Source organism: Rhincodon typus, chromosome 7, assembly GCF_021869965.1.
Source record: "Rhincodon typus isolate 14 chromosome 7, sRhiTyp1.1, whole genome shotgun sequence".
Taxonomy (NCBI): Eukaryota; Metazoa; Chordata; class Chondrichthyes; order Orectolobiformes; family Rhincodontidae; genus Rhincodon; species Rhincodon typus.
In genome coordinates this window covers 78,575,225-78,589,891 of record NC_063338.1, presented here as the reverse complement: position 1 = coordinate 78,589,891, position 14,667 = coordinate 78,575,225, and the positions used below count along the sequence as shown (strand labels likewise).

Below are 14,667 nucleotides of genomic sequence, written 5' to 3'. Positions count from 1 at the left end.
TCAAAACTTGATCTTCCAGAGTAAGGAGTTCACCTCGACTGAGTATACAGACTGGCATTTTACTAGGTCCAGGACGACATGCTGAAGGACACATTAAAGCTCGGGGCTTTAATGTTACTGTCTGAGGTTTTTCTGTCAAATAGGGGCCCATTCAATTCTCCGACCCTTCCAGTGCCTCAAACATATGTAAATATAGTCTTGTACATGTAAGAAATGCCTTGGGTTGATTGTTGGATAAAGTCAAACTCCAATGTTTGTTTGTTTCTTCAAATGCTACTGTATAGAACCGATCTGCGTTTGTGAAAATGTATTTATATATAGGTAATTTATGAATAAAGTATATTTTTGAAAAAAAGAAAAGGACTTTTGAAATGGGCAGACTATATTATGAGGACAGGTTTCATAGACTGGAATTCTATTTCCTTGCGTGTAGAGGATTAAGCTAATAGACTTTGACTAGAATACCTTAGAAAGGGATAAATATATATACACACCTATTAGTACATTTTAACATTTACAAAGATGTACTAAGATTTCATTTTTTATTGAGCCGGAAATTAAGATCCTTAATATTCTATTAATGACGTCTTTGTAACTCTGGTATGTGGAACAACCTTAATACTTTCACATGACAACTTATGATCCAAGACTGCCATTTGTCCTCTGGGGAGATAGAATTATGAGTCTGGTGCTTAGTTCCTGCCAGCTGGAACACTAACCCTCCAAACACCTGGGTACATTATGCACAGACTTCTCTCCCAACAGCTGGAAACTTAGGTGTTTATATATTGGGAAGGATCTTTGCTGTCCACTTACAATGAGGTCAAGTAGATTCCATACATGCACTGAGCACTCTGTAAACTATATTGGATTTACAATCCATGTAGCCTCAATCCAAAGCACTTTTGGGCTTTGTCCCTCTAGGGAGTTTCATTCAGCTTCACCTGGACTCACGTCACACCCTAACTCAGGAATTTATGATGCTGGTTTAACACACCATTGTAAAGATTTGTGTCCACCTTTACTAGCAGTATAAATTCACCCTTTTACTTCACATAATGCAAGGGCAAACCTCTTCTTGCAGAAAATAACAAAAGTGCAGGCGTGCCCATTTTAAACAAGCAATGAAGTTTTCTCCAAAATCCATCACTCACTATAAACAGAACAGGGAAATGCATTACCCTGTGCATGGAGGCACTCTGAGGAAGTATTTCATGTCATGTGAATATATGTAGTTATTCAGGATCCTGGTCCATTCAGTGAAACAACTGACCTTCAAAGGTTTGTTTGTACGATTATACTGCAACACGACTTGTCACTGAAATTGATCATAAAAACATAACTTAAAGGCTTCATCTGCATGTTGATGCTATCAAAAAGAGTACTCACAATTCTGTTTAGTATTTCTGAAACAGTTTTGGTTCATTTCTTGGGGCCATCTGACTGTCGTTGTAGTTAAAGTTAAAATTTTGAATAATAACCTAAACAAAGATCTTCGCTGGTTTCACTTAAGATTGATGAAACTGACCTGAAATTAATTGCTGTGCCAAAGTTTGAATGTTCCTCTGTTTAAGAGTGACTTATCTTTATACTAACAAAGAACTCAGGAGGCTGCCAAATTTTACCACACTGAATGAATACTTATTAACATACAGAAAAACTCTTGACGCTTAAAAATGAAATAATATGTTGGAACATGTGGGGGCCATTCAACCTCTCAAGCCTGTTTCACCATTCAATTATTGATCTGTATCTAAACTCCACTTATTCAATTTGATTCTATAACCCTTCATAACCTGGCCTAACAGAAGTCCATCAAACTCAAATTTCAATGAACCTTTCATTCAACAGCTTTTTGGGAGAACAAGTACCAGATTTCCACTAACTTTTTGTGAGTAGCAACTACTTGCTAACGTCAATGCAAAATGGCTTTGCTCTAATATGAAGCTTATCCCACCATCATCTGGACACAATCCGGTGTCAGTGGATTAAATATGAATCCAGGGAACCAGATAAATACTTGAAAAAGAAACATTTGCACATCAATGAGCAAAGAGGAGAGAGTGGGACTGACTGGGCCTAAGCCAGTCTGTCCTAAACATTTCCAGTTAGATGGCAGTGGAGTAGGGCTTCTGGGCCTAGGGACTGTCCACTCCATCCCCTTTACTTTTCATTCCTTTTTACTATTTTTCTCTCTTTTCTCTTTTTCATTTCCTTTTCTTCTCTTTTATTTTACTTACCTATTGTTGAAGCACTCAGTTGCAGCATTGGCGATGTAAAATTGCGGCGGTTGGTGAGTGGGCCCCACGCGGACCTGGGGCAGTTGGCGAGTAAGCCCACCGCAGGCCTGAATAAGCGTGGACTGGTGGTGGTGATGGCACTGGAGAGAGTTTGGGTCCAGTGGCATCGGCAGCGGCTGCATCGGTGAGGTGGGCCCAAAGCCAAATCATGGCAGCGGCAGAGTTGAGTTTGGGCTGGTGCAGTACCCAGTGGCATTGGTGGCATCTGTGTTGGCGAGGTCCAGCGAAGACTCATGGTGGTGTGGTTGTCGTTGGAAGCATGATGGCGCTGAAGGAGGGCAGCCTTTGTTCCATTGGCAGTGGCACTATGGTAAAGGGACTTGTGCCTACCCACTAGACCCATGGTGGAACACTTAAACATGAAGACTGTAAAGCGGAATAGTTTTTCTTTATTTCTTTATTCTTCTGCCTTTATATTCTATATTTTGGTTTATTTTTCTGTGTTTTAAGTTGGCGCCCGAGAGTGGTGATACTATACAACACTTTTCGCCGTATTTGTAACAAAATACGTGTGACAATAAATAAATCCAATCAAATCAAGCCATCACTGGCACATTGGGTATGATTTGACAATAATGGGTTGCTCTTAGCATGATCATGCGTGCTTTTACAATTTATTCTCACCTATTCAGATCCAGAGGTTCACAGCCAACAGCATTCACCAGTTAATGAATAAAAACTGCTTCAGTCCCACTAAAGCAATGGACGATGGCTGCGAAATGAAGTGGAAGTATTGTTTTTCAAAATGTTTCTTTCACCTGTACAAATTGTTAAAAGCAATCATTTTGTGGTCTATAATACTGGAAAAGAGTTTGCTAGCACAAGTGTAAATCAAATTAATGTAAAGAATGTGATTTCAAATCCCACCATAGGAATTAAGAAATTTTAGCTTAGAAAATAAAATCTGAAGTTAACAAATCACGTCAAAAGAGTAAGAGCTCTATGAAACTCGAATTGAAGCTTAGCTGCCATTGGATGTGATCTAGAAAGCCACATGTTAGACTGATAGATGATGTTCCACCACCACCACCTACTCAAGGACAGGCAGATGGACAAGGACATCCACATGTCAAAAATGAATATAAATACAAATCAGAGAGCGAACCATCTCTTTAACTCCATATTTTGATTAGCCTGAACTTTCAGCAGCAAAACAACATGAGAAAGAAGGATGTTCCATTTCAAGTGAATAGCCACATGCAGAATGCAGACTTGCCTCGAGTCAGCAATTCTGGCTTGCCAGAAGTATTTAATCAGTTTAGTCACGATCCAATATGTCACTCATAAAGATTGTACCACAATAGGTTTTTTATTGTTTGAAATATTTGTTGCTTTTGATGAAAAGAACTCCCTAAAAGAAAGTACCACTATTATGATTTCGATAGAGACCAGTAATCCAAAAAACCTGATACACATTAAAAGGATGGAGCCACAAGGTCTACTGTTTAAAAGAAAATAATTTTACTACACAGCAACCAAAGAACATGAATATTAAAACCCACACTCTATCTCAAATCATCACATTGACGATAATAAAAGTACAAAGAACACAGTTTTTTAATCCTCAAAATCAAATTTCTTAACGCAAATTTCCTTCTACATCAACTTGGCGAAGACCCCTGAAAAACCTAAGTCTGATACTCATCAGAAATTGATTGATTAATCACTTGGTCTTGAGTACCATTTCAAACATTCATGTAAGAGTTGAGATTTCCTGGGTGATCCATCTAATTCTGGTAAGGTTGCCCCTTCAAATCTCCTCCAATCATCTGACAGTTGTAAACTCACAGTTCAACGCATATGTGTCTTAACAATAGCCATCTCTGGTCAGAACTCTCCTGCTTCTAATGTCCTTTAACTCAGAAGTCTTGCCTCTGGAAGAACTGCCTCTCTTCCCAGCCAAGCCATCCCACAAGTACAGTCATTCAGTTATCAAGGGTTTTGAACCTGTTTAGCCAGCACCCAGAATTTCATCAGAACTCCGGATGAAAGAGATGTACCCCGTTCCCAGTGCATTTGAAATGAAGCTGCTTGAAAGAGACTGAGTAATATGATCCCTCCTGTCCCTCCCTCCCTCTTTCTAGACCTTCTTCTTGGCATTTTCTCGATTGTTTATCTCCCAAGCAGCTTGCTCACGTGAACAGTTCCTGGATGTGGTTTGGTTTATGCAAGAAATCATCTCCCAGAGAAACCTAGCTCTTAAAGGGACCATCATCCCAACACAATACTAGTTTTCTTTCCAAATGGGTAATTAGGCCACACAGAAATCCAGACTGAAAACAAAGGTGGGAGGATGATTAATTCTACGGCCAAACTTGAAAGAAAACTTCTCCTTAGACAATAAGACCACAAGACATAGAAACAGAAGTAGGCCTTTCAGCCCATTGGGTCTGTTCCGCCATTCAATGGGCTCATGGCTGAGAATAACAATCCTCAACTCCACTTTGCTGGCTTTTCCCTATATTCTTCAAATCTCTAATTAGAAATATTCCTATCTCAGCATCAAATATATTTAATGATCAAGCCTCAACAGACAGACTCACTATTTTAAATATGTACCCCTTACTCTGAGATAATAAACAATAAGACACTAGTCACCAGCTGTCATCCTAAAAAGACACGTTTAGACCAACACTCTGCCTTCTGCCAGTCAGCCAATCCTCTATTCATGCTAGTACCTCACCCATGACACATCTTATTTAGCAGCCTCTGCTGCAGCACCTTGTCAAATGCCTTCCAAATAGATCATGTCCACTGGCTCTCCCTTGTCTGATTTGCTTGTTACCCGTTTGAAGAATTCTAACAGATTTGTCAGGCATGACATCCCTTTGATGAAGCCCTGCTGACTCAGCCCTATTTCACTACACACTTTCCTTAATAGTGGACTCTAAAATCTTACCAATGACCAAGGTCAGGCTAATCAGTCTATAATTTCTACTCTTCTGCCTCCCTCCCTTCTTAAACAATGATGTTACAGTAGCCATTTTCCAGTCCTCCAGGACTCTCCTTCATTCTAGTGATTCCTGAAAGTTCAGTGCCTCTACAATCTCTTTAGCTTTCTCCTTCAGAACTCTGGGGTGTAGTCTATTTGGTCTGGGTGATTTATCCGCCTCCAGACCTTTCGGCTTCCCCAGCACCTTCTCCTTAGTGATGGCCACGCCACCTACCTCTGACCCCTGACTCTTTTGAAGTTCTGGCATGTTGCTGATGTCATCCACTGTGAAGACTGATGCATAGTACCTATTCAGTTCCTCCACCATTTCTTTGTTCTCCATTACTGCTTCTCCAGTCTTATTTACCAGGGGTCCACTGTCCACGCTTGCCTTTCACTTTCAGATATCTGAAAAATCTCTTACAATCTTCTTTTATATTACTAGTTAGCCTACTCTCATATTTCATCTTCTCCCCCCTTATTGCTTTTTCAGTTATTGCTTTTTCAACCTCTGCTGATTTTTAGAGGCTTCCGAATCCTCTTGTTTCCCAATAACCTTCATCACATTACATGCTTTTTCTTTTGCTTTTATGCTGTCCCCGACTTCCCTTGTCAGCCACAGTTGCCTCATCCTCCCCTTCATGTCTTTCCTCTTTCTTGGGATGAGTTTCTGCTGTGCCCCCTGAATTATATACCCAGATACTCTTGCCATTGGTTCTCCACTACCTCCCCTGCTAGGCTCCTCTTCCAATCAACTCTGGCCAGCTCCTCAGTCATTTCTTTGTAGTTACCTTCACTCAACTGTAATAAGGTATTGCTTGTGATCACACAAGGGCAAACAATATTTCTGCATCCATCCTGTCAAGTCCTCTAAGAGTCTTGTACATTTCAATCAGGTCCCTTCTCACTCTTCTATACTCCAATGGGTACAGGATAATCTATTCAAGCACTCCTCATAAGACAGTGCTTCCATTTCTATTATTAGCCTAATGAACCTTCTCTGGACTATTACAATGCCTGTGTATCTTTCCACAGAAAATGGTACCAAAACTGTTCATCGCATCCCAGCTGTATTTTGAGTAGTGCCTTGCATAGTTAGAGCTCCATTCCCTTTGAAATGTAGGCCAATCTTCCATTCGCCTTCCCTATTACTTACTGAACTTGAATGCTAGCTTTTTGTAATTCATGGATGAGGACTCACAAATCCTTCTGTTCTGTAGCACCTTCAGTCAGTAATGCACTGCCTTTGAACAGTGATGTTTACGTAAACACACTTTAGAAAGTTGACAATGACCAGAAATTTATCCATTAGTTTTACTGGTTCATGATTGAGAAGCAATTTTTCCCCTTTAATCTGTTTCTGACCAGTTTAGTTTAGTTTCAGGCCATAATTCTTTCTCTTTGAATAGGTAGTATCACTTTAAACTGTTCAAAGAAAGAGCTATAAACATGTGTTGTACGGATTACCAAAGAGAGGCTTTCTGCAAACTTTAGGTTCTAGTTTATGACATAATTACATCATTGATTTAGAATGTTACACATTAAACAAAACTCCTGAAATGCTGATAGAATAATGCCTTCTTAACCACCCTAACTGACCTACTCAGCAGGAACAAAGTACTCACCGACTAGAAAACCACATCCTGCCTCAAAGCGCCTGTGATTGAAAAAAATTTAGCTTCCAATATAAGTCACGCCTGATACACTGTGGACTGCTCAGGCCCACATACACAATCTATTCTTGGAGGGCTGCAACTATATCTCCGTATTTTGATCAGTTCAAGAAATGTACTCCAACTCTAAACTTTATAGTCCTTCTGAATTGGCACAGAGTATTTTAGGGGCCCTCATTTTGGAGGGAAACAAGGGAAATAGTTGCACTGTACCACTGTTGTCTTCATGTGACATGACACTTAATTGCTTGACCATAATTTCTCTTCAAAATTCTTTTAAAATAGCTATCATTCCGGTTCCTGAACTAGACACTGACCCTAAACAGCATCTGTTTTATACTTTCTTATCAGTGCCAAAGCGGAGAAGTAGTCGGAAGAGATTTAATTTCTCTTGCAATATCACGGTCCAGTTTTTCAGCACTGAGATAGGTAACTCAAGATGTGAAATTTCCCTTTATAGTTCTGCCTTGGTGGAAAGGTCGCCAAATAGTGTGTGGAGTAGGAGTCGGTGTGTGATAAGAGTCAGGCCACTGGTAGATCATAGAATCATAGATCATAGAATCCCTACAATGTGAAACAGGCCCTTCATCCCAACAAGTCCACATTGACTCTCAGAGCATCCCACCCAGACCCATTCCCCTATAACCCACCTAATCCTGAACACCTCAAGCACAATAGCATGGCCAATCCACCTAGCCTGCACATCTTTGGACTGTGGGAAGAATCTGGAGCACCCGGTGGAAACCCATACAGACACGGGGAGAATGTGCAAACTCCACACAGACAGTTGCCCGAGGGTGGAATCGAACCCAGGTCCTTGGCGCTGTGAGGCAGCAGTGTTAACCACTGAGCCACCGTGCTGCCATCAAGGGTGACCAAGTGCCAAGACAAGCTGGTTATAAGCTCCCCATCATCGTCCTCAGTTCTCTGAGATTTTGCCCCAGTTGTACTGTGACATTTCAGTCCCTCTAGCTCACACACCACTGAGCTGCTCCCAAAGTCACCTCCATGCTGAATCACAGCCCATGGACGGGGCTATGGGTGGCATTGTTAAGTGTAATTAGACCATGGAACAAAGAGGAATACTGAGAAACAACCATCCCAAACAAGGAAAAGCAATAAACTTGCAGTTTGAAGCAAATTCACGTACATTGTACATTAACAAAAATAATGATAATATAGCTCAGGAGTCATGTCAGCAATCTAGGGTCAAGACGGAAACAGGCCCATCGGCCCAACTCGTCCATGACGACCAGCTTCCCTAAATTGAACGAGTCTCGTTTGACTATTTTTGGCCCATATCTCTCAAAACGTTTCCTATCAGTATACCTGTCCAAATGTCTTTTAAATATTCTAATTGTACTCACCTCTACCACTTCCTGTGGTAGTTCATTCCATATACACACTACCCTCTATGTGAAAAAGTTGTCCCTCAGTTCCTTTTAAATCATTCCCCTCTCACCTTAAACCTATGCCTTCTAGTTTTGGATTCCCCTACCCTGCAAAAAAGACATTGGCTATTCACCTTATCTATGCTCCTCATGATTTTATAAACCTTTATAAGATCACCCCTCAGCCTCTAACGCTCAGGGAAAAATATCTCAGCCTATCCAGCCTCTGCTTATAACTCAAACCCTCCAGTCTCAGTAACATATTGTAAATCATTTTTGCACCCTTTCCAGTCTAACAACATCCTTCTTGTAGCATGGTGACCAGAACTGTACGCAGTACTCCAAATGTAGCCTTACCGATTGTCTTGTGCAGCCCTAACATGACGTCCCAACTCCTGTACTCAATGCTCTGACCAATGAAGGCAAGTATGCTAAATGCCTTCTTCACCACCCTGTCTATCTGTGATGCCACTGTCAAGGAACCATGCACCTGCACCCCCAGGTCTCTCTGATTGATAACACTCCCCAAGGCTCTACCATTAATTGTTCAAATCCCACTCTGGTTTGCCTTACCAAAATGCAACACCTCGCATTTATTCAAATTAAACTCCATCTGCCATTCCTTGGACCATTGGCCCTGTTGATCAAGAGCCCCTTGTATTCTTAGACAATAGGAAATTATTGGAAAAGGTTCTCAGGGACAAGATCTATACGCATTTAGAATCAAATGGACTTATTACTGATAGACAGCATAGTTTTGTGTGGGGGAGGTCATGCCTAACTAACTTGATCAAGTTTTTTTCAGGAAGTGATGCAGATGATTGATGAGAGGAAAGCAGTTGATGTTGAATACATGGACTTCAGTGAAACCATTGACAAGGTCCCTTGTGACAGACTGGTGCAAAAGGTGAAGTCACATGGTATCAGAGGTGAGCTAGCAAGATGGATACAGAACTGGCTTAGTCATAGGAAACAGGCAGTAGTGGTGGAAGATAATAAGGTGTAGAGCTGGATGAACACAGCAGGCCAGGCAGCATCAGAGGAGCAGGAAAGATGACGTTTCAGGTCTGGACCCTTCTTCAGAAATGGTGGAAGGATGCTATTCGGAATGAGGGTTGTGACGAGTGGTGCTCCACAGGGAACAGTGCTAGGACCTCTGCTGTCTGTGATCTACATAAATGATTTGGAGGAAAACATAGCTGATCTAATTAGTAAGTTTGCAGACATTATAAAGATTGGTGGCGTTGTGGATAGTGAGGAGCATTGTCAGAGGATTCGGCAGAATATAGAGGAGGTGGAGGCATGGGCAGAAAAATGCCAGATGGAGTTTAGCCAGGATAAATGTGAGGTAATGCATTTTGGAAGGTCAAGTACAGGTGGAAATTTTATAGTGAATGGCAGGGCCCTTAGGAGTATTGATATGCACAGGGATCTAGGTGTGCAGGTCCTGAGATCACTGAAGGTGGCAGTGCAGTTAGATAAGGTAGTTAAAAAAAAACCTATGGCATGTTTGCCTTCATTGGAAGGGGCATTGAGTATAAGGATAGGCACGTTATGCCGCTGCTTTATAGAACTTTAATTAGGCCACACTTGGAATATTGCATACAGTTCTGGTCACACTACCAGAAAGATGTGGGTGCTCTGGAAAGGGTACAGAAAAGGTTTACCAGGATGCTGTCTAGAATGGAGGATTTTAGCTGATATGGGAATGTACGCAGGATAGATGAGGTTTGTTTTCACTGGAACGCAGGAGGCTGAGGGACATTGCTGTTCCTCTACTATCACTAGTTAAAATGTGCAGGAATTCCATATAACACTGGTGTCTGAGCACTTTCACTGTAAGGGCTGTGCAGCTCAGGAAAAGACCTTCTAGCACAATAACTCAGAAAACTGGAGATGGCTAATAAACACAGCCATGTCAGCAATGTGTATATTCCCATATCAGATAAATCAGTTGACATTTGCAGAGCTACAACCTTTGTTAAATTTTGCCAGGGCATTCTTTTATCTGGTCAGGAGTAAAATCGGGTTTTCAGTCGAAGCAGGTGGCCTTTTCATTGAAAAACCCCTGTAAAATACCTCAAAGCTTAAAGAAATAACAAAACAAGCTGCGAAACACATCAGACAGATATAGAAATCCTACGAGCTTTTCTTGTCATTATCCAGGTGCACCTCACTTGAAGAAAGTCTATTTCTACCTGTGAGGATGTCAACTACTCTTACATCGTCGACACTCAAGCTAATCCATGTTACAACTTACAAAGGAGCATTGATTTTGACTAATCCACTGGATATGAGCAGAAGCAATCTGGAATTCTACTTTCAGTGAAAAGTGCAAGATTATTGCAAGGTTTGTGAAAATACCAATGCAAAAAAATCAACTCTGGCTTGGATTTTTGTGACTGACTGAGCTCAAATTAGCAAGAATCACAATTCTCCAGACTCATCTCAGTAAAAAGTACCATACAACACAATTTTTGCTCTAAGCGGGGAGATGGAAAAGCTTGCTGACTCTAGAAGCAGAATGCAGGCTGCCACATCAGGGGTGCGTGAGTGCTGAGTTGGAGTAATTTGAAGGGCTGTCTCCTTTCTTCATTTTAGAAACCATTCAGCCCTCTAACCCTCACTCTCTCAGACCCCATGGCTGCTTATCCCTTCATATCAACTCAGCTCGTATCCAGCATAAATTGATACACCTGTCACTCTGCACACTTGAAAAATATTCTGTTTGCAGAAACTGTAGGAACTAAGGATATTTGGAGATGAAATTATTTTTAAGTAACAGCAAGGAAAGATATGGAGGGAGAAAATCACAATACTGAAGTTTTGGGAACATGAAAAGCAGGAAGCGTTAAATAACAAAGGGACCAAAGGTGAAGACAATTAGAAATTGCAATGGGGAAATGTAGAAACAAAAATGTCTAGAGGAAATATAATTGGGGAGAGCAAAGTCATTGCCAAGAGTTGCCATCTAAAAGGGAGAGTACAGAGTCAACTACGGTCAGTTCTGATATAATACGATAGTTGCATTCCTGTGCAACATTGTGTTATAGAAAATCACACTATAGAAATAACGGGGCCTGTGGCAAAAGCAGGGTTAGGGGCAGAACACCAAAAAATATCATTCAAATTCACTCAAAGATCACTCAAAAGCCTAACATAAAGGACAGCACAGTTTGAATAAATGTTTAGTTCATATCTAATAATGAAATAAAAGCAAATTTAACATCTTACCTTGAAAAAATGTCAAGATGACTTGATGCGGGAGGAGGTTTTAAGGTTGCCCTGTTGTTAATGCAGGGGCTGAGGGCTGGTGCGGAAACTCTTTCGGCGCTAACGTTGCACATGCTCAGGTCAAGGCCCGCGAAATGGTCATGTGATGTCGGCGTGTACTCCTCTGCGCACCAATGAAATCGTGTTACAGCCAACACAAGTTCACATTTCAGAAATAGCGTTCCCCTATTCGTCAGTTGCGTTATAGCCAATTTGCGTTGCTGGAACACGCATTATAGGAGAACCGACTATATCTCAGACCCACTGCTAAGTCCAAGGATCAATATGCACCTAGTCAAATACTAGGTGGTGATCCTCAAGCTTAGCTCTGGTCCCCCTCCTTCATCCCCATCCATGCGCCTCAAAAAAACCTTGCCAGGCCAAGTGCTCCAAGTCCTGATAAAGTATCACAGTCCTGAAATTTTGCAAGAACTGCGGATGCTGTAAATCAGGAACAAAAACAGAAGTTGCTGGAAAAGCTCAGCAGATCTGGCAGCATCTGTGAAGAAAAAATCAGAGTTAACATTTCGGGTCCAGTGTCCAGTTCGGAGGAAGGGTCATCAGACCCGATTTTTTTCTTCACAGATGATGCCAGACCTGCTGAGCTTTTCTAGCAACTTCTGTTTCTGTTCCTGAAATTTTGTTTCTCAGGTCATGGATGCTGCTTGACCTCCTGACGATTTCTAGTACTTTCTGTTTTTCTGACTAGGTCCTAAAATGTGGAACAACCTCCATACATCTGTCTGCTTATCTGTTGTGCTTTCCTCTTTTAAAACAGTCCCTAATATCCACTCTTTGGTTGAATTGTTGGTGACCTGATCTGATAACTCCTGATCTGGCCTGGTGTTGAGTTATTTTGTAATGCTCCACGACACAACTTTGTACACTTCCTTTGGTGAAAGGCGCTACATTATGCTGTATATGTTGTTGTTGTTTTAATTCAGATTTCCACCATTCACTATTCTTGGCCGGTGTACTTGCATTCATGGACTGAGTCAATTAGGACTCCTGAAAATACTGTGAGTGTGTATGTCCATTAATTTTGATAAGTGTTTCTGCTGTTAATATACTGCACTTTTAAAGCAGTAAAAAACAAGTTCCTTAGCAAGATGTCTGTGCTGCATGAGGTTTGCACTATGTGTAATGTCTGAATATTCATGCAATTGTCTGGAAATTACTTCTGTCACCTGCTGTGAGGCACAATGTGGAATTTAGGCTTGATGTGAATACTGGGTGTTGTGTTGTCCTCGAATCAGCTGGCATTTCAAGATTCATTGTTTCCTACTTCATCAATTGTTGGCAAGGCAACAGCCACTTCTGACTGCACAGTTACTGCACTGAATGCCACAGAAAATGCCCAGTGGCAGCAAGTGATTGTTATAATGGGCCTCTCAATATTTTCATAGTAATGCAAGCAAAAAACAATGATGTCCTTGTCCACTGTTAGGGTAGGCATTTTAGAATGTAAAGCTCCCACTTACAAGCCTTCGACATTGTGAAAATGGAACATCAGGGCCTTTGAATGCTTCATATATGATTTATCTGTTCTTCAACCCATAGGAAATGCCAATGGTTTCCCTGGAGACCAAGATTAGTTCAATCTTTGTATCAGGTCATAATTTTAAATCATGCTATCATGCCCCAGAGCAGAAATGGATAAATTACAAACCAGATCTATTCTTATTGAACCTATAGATACTGAATGTATAAACGCTATAGTTCGAGTACTTTAGATGGGTCAGTTTTTGTCCAATGTGTGCAGGAGGGTTTCCTGACACAGTATGTAGATAGGCCAACAAGAGGCGAGGCCACATTGTATTTGGTACTGGGTAATGAACCAGGCCAGGTGTTAGATTTGGAGGTAGGTGAGCACTTTGGTGATAGTGACCACAATTCGGTTATGTTTACTTTAGCGATGGAAAGGGATAGGTGTATACCGCAGGGCAAGAGTTATAGCTGGGGGAAAGGCAATTATGAGGCGATTAGGCAAGATTTAGGATGCATAGGATGGAGAAGGAAACTGCAGAGGCTGGGCACAATTGAAATGTGGAGCTTGTTCAAGGAACAGCTACTGCGTGTCCTTGAGAAGTATGTACCTGTCAGGCAGGGAGGAAGTGGTCGAGCGAGGGAACCGTGGTTTACTAAAGAAGTTGAATCTCTTGTCAAGAGGAAAAAGGAGGCTTATGTAGAGATGAACCGTGAAGGCTCAGTTAGGGCGCTTGAGAGTTACAAGTTAGCCAGGAAGGACCTAAAGGGAGAGCTAAGAAGAGCCACGAGGGGACATGAGAAGTCTTTAGCAGGTAGGATCAAGGAAAACCCTAAAGCTTTCTATAGGTATGTCAGGAATAAAAGAATGACTAGAGTAAGATTAGGGCTAGTCAAGGACAGTAGTGGGAAGTTGTGCGTGGAGTCTGAAGAGATAGGAGAGGCACTAAATGCATATTTTTCGTCAGTATTCACACAGGAAAAAGACAATGTTGTCGAGGAGAATACTGAGATACAGGCTATTAGACTAGACGGGATTGAGGTTCATAAGGAGGAGGTGTTAGCAATTCTGGAAGGTGTGAAAATAGATAAGTCCCCTGGGCCGGATGGGATTTATCCTAGGGTTCTCTGGGAAGCTAGAGAGGAGATTGCAGAGCCTTTGGCTTTGATCTTTATGTCGTCATTATCTACAGGAATAGTGCCAGAAGACTGGAGACTAGCAAATGTTGTCCCCTTGTTCAAGAAGGGGAGTAGAGACAACCCTGGTAATTATAGAGCAGTGAGCCTTACTTCGGTTGTGGGTAAAGTGTTGGAAAGGATTATAAGAGACAGGATTTATAATCATCGAGAAAGGAATAATTTGATTAGGGATAGTCAACACGGTTTTGTGAAGGGTAGGTCGTGCCTCACAAACCTTATTGAGTTCTTTGAGAAGATGACCAAACAGGTGGATGAGGGTAAAGCGGTTGATGTGGTGTATATGGATTTCAGTAAAACGTTTGATAAGGTTCACCATGGTAGGCTATTGCAGAAAATACGGAGGCATGGGATTGAGGGTGATTTAGCAGTTTGGATCAGAAATTGGCTAGCTGTAAGAAGACAAAGGGTGGTGG

At 41.4% G+C, this 14,667-nt stretch overlaps 1 protein-coding gene across 3 annotated transcripts in view; it reads right to left on the bottom strand.

The window, feature by feature from the left end:
- The window catches only part of LOC109913150 (ly6/PLAUR domain-containing protein 6), a 311,436-nt gene that overhangs the window by 231,967 nt on the left and 64,802 nt on the right, over positions 1–14,667 (bottom strand). Inside the window, exon 1 of one of the 3 annotated variants that reach the window (XM_020512627.2) lies at positions 6,858–6,946. The exons of the other annotated variants lie outside the window; for them this stretch is intronic. The gene's annotated coding sequence lies outside the window, so the exon portion shown is untranslated. Of the gene's footprint in view, positions 1–6,857; positions 6,947–14,667 lie in introns of those variants that run through there. 3 annotated transcript variants of the gene reach the window in all.